Source organism: Teleopsis dalmanni, chromosome 1 (genome assembly GCF_002237135.1).
Source record: "Teleopsis dalmanni isolate 2A chromosome 1, ASM223713v2, whole genome shotgun sequence".
Taxonomy (NCBI): Eukaryota; Metazoa; Arthropoda; class Insecta; order Diptera; family Diopsidae; genus Teleopsis; species Teleopsis dalmanni.
The window spans coordinates 37,083,310-37,086,207 of record NC_051846.1 but is presented as its reverse complement, the minus strand read 5'-3'; positions in this window follow the sequence as shown (position 1 = coordinate 37,086,207).

Sequence of the window (2,898 nt, the reverse complement as noted above, 5' to 3'; positions counted from 1 at the left end):
AATTTTATAGTTTTCTTAAACTTTTTAGCAAATTTTGAATACAATAAATATTATATAAATAAGGGAGGAACTTCTTTCTATTAATTTATTGTTTTTTCGAGATTCTATCATACGAGTATTAGTATCAAAACTAAATTTTGCATATATAATAGAAATTTGAAACTAATGAACATAATTCAGTTGTGAGAATTGAAAACAGACTAAATCGATTCAGTTAAACCTCTGAGACTTTACTGGGAAGTTGTTTGAAAATGATTAAACAACTATTTTGTTGTCTATCTCTTATGTTTATCCGAACTGTAGCTCTACATCTAATGACACCGCCCATCTGTTTTTATGTTAAGTTGACCATACTAATCTCAGTCACATTTATTTAAACGTCTGCTTATAAATCCAATCATATTAACGCAACTTGGTTCCTTTATCTAAACACAAGCTGGGTTCAATATTTTCACCTATCCATTAACAGGTAACAACCTGTTAGCAATAGTTACAAATAACAGTTGAGGGTTCACATTAAACATTTAAATATATCATTTTCAGACATTTCTTTATAGGTTTTAAGTAACGCTCTCTATTAAAAAAATATAAGAAGACCATTCCACAAGAAGCATGTAGCAGCACACTACAAAAATGCAAAACTTCTACATCTTAAGTATTAGAAGGCATAATGATTTTCAGCAATTCAGGACTGATTTCACAATAGATACTTAAATCTCAAAACTGACTTAAGTCAAAAAAGTTGATAGCTTAAGTATGACTGAAGTCAGTATTGAGACATAAAACATCGATGCTTATAGTATTATCTTTGATGAAGCATTCGTAATCTAACCCGGACACAAAAAATAAATTTTGGATTAAGATTAAAAGCAAGGTTTTGACTATATAATTATAAATTAAATTTAGTTCTGTAGGACTATTTTCGTACATATATCTAAGTACAATAAGTATAGACTTAAAGGTTTCACATATCCACCACTAAAATTAGTTTTCTTTTATTATATGCAATACTAGTTTGACCATATAGTGTCACATTCTTTAAAAAAATAATAAGGTTATACATGTTTATACATGTTTATCAGACGCTACTAGCTATTAAGGACTCCAATTGAAATTCCTCACCAAGTGAAGATGGTGACAAATTACTAGTTAATGCACATCTGATTGTAAAGTGTTAGTATCTTTCAAATGCAGAAATTTATTTACAATTAAATTTAGTTAAATACATAACAGATGTGCTGATATAACAAGCAGTTTCTTTATATTTGAACTTACGTTCTTCCACCTTAACAACCTACTTTTGTAACTTACAAACCCAAAAGGTTTTCTAGCCATATTAAGTTCCGAGCAGTTTTATTAAATATTTTTTTTTATTTTAGTATCAATGTTGTCACAGGAGCATCCTTTATAAATATATTTATTATTGCAATTTTTAGTTTAATTACCTTTCGCCGGTACTTTTTTAGCAAAAACTCCACCCAATATTTTACTGCCAGGCGTTGGTGTGAATGGCGTAATTTTTCTTTTCGGTTTCGTGACATCCTCAACAGAACTTGAAGATCGTGTGCAATATATCTAAAAATTATAAAAAAAATGCAATTTTTTTTATTTAAATATATATTTGATAAATTTTTATACATATTAGTAATTATTAGTCCCATGAGAACTGTTGATGGCTGTGCTTAAAAAAGCTAAACATACTGAGTCAAAATAATCGAAGGCAAAAGAGGTGTTGTAGGCCTAGTTTTTTTTCGACCAAAGAAGAGTAACATTTCTTCTACTTTTTAGAAGAAAAGAAAATTAAAATATAAAAAAAAATAAGGATATTATGCTGGGAAAACCTATAAGGTCTAATACATTCTAATTCACGTATAAGGGACTGATTTTAACAGGAAATAATTTAAAGATTATAATGAAAATTCTAACAGGACAATGTCGGTTAATTTACCAGCTAAATAAACTTTGAATTGTGAGAAAACGAAAAACATAGAAGACTGTGAAGTACATGGTAGGAAGCTATCCAGTACTATTGAATAAACGAAAGATGGTGTTAGATGGATACTCATCATCTGACGGTGACATGATTAATGTAGAGCATATATTAAGATAGGTATTGAGAAATAGCAGCAACACTTGCTCGTTTGAAAATACGAGTAGTGCCGGAATGTATATGCCAGCGGAATGTACAGCGTAAGCATTCATGGTTTACCTTGCAGTCACGTGCCACAAAAGAGATTTCGCAAGAATTTTTTGTAGACATACTATCTAGGAGCCTGTTCGCCGGAATTTATAGAGAAATGACTTATTGATGCAAAAAAAAAAAAAATGTAATAGTAGGCATTACACTTTTAGTATCTACCGATATATAAGATAACAAAAACGCTCTGCCTAAAAAAATTGTTTAATCAAGAATCGTTCAATATCTTGACAACTATTCATACAAATACCTTTAATCTTATATCTTTTGATTTAATATCTTTTATTTGAAGACATATGCCTTTTATTTAAAAGATTTAATTGGTTTTTTTGGAAACTTTTCGGACCTTATTCATCTATTTTATCAAATTAATGTACTTTTCTAAAAGCAAGACCTATTAGAATTCCAAAAGTGGATTTATAACCACTTTCAACCCAAAAAAATAATGAAAAAATGATAAGTGTTTTGGTTCGCTTCATCTCTGGCGAATTATTCCTCTGCCAATTGATGGTATGAAAACAAGTGAACTGATCTAGTTTCCACAATAATTGTTCAATCACAATTGTGTCAAAGAACCGGAGAGATCTCATAAGCTCCTAGCTACGAAGAACGCAGCAAGAACCCATGCAAATAGTCAAGATGACTTCACTGCTGAAACCACTGATTCGTGAATGATCGGACATTATTTTTTGAACAAATAT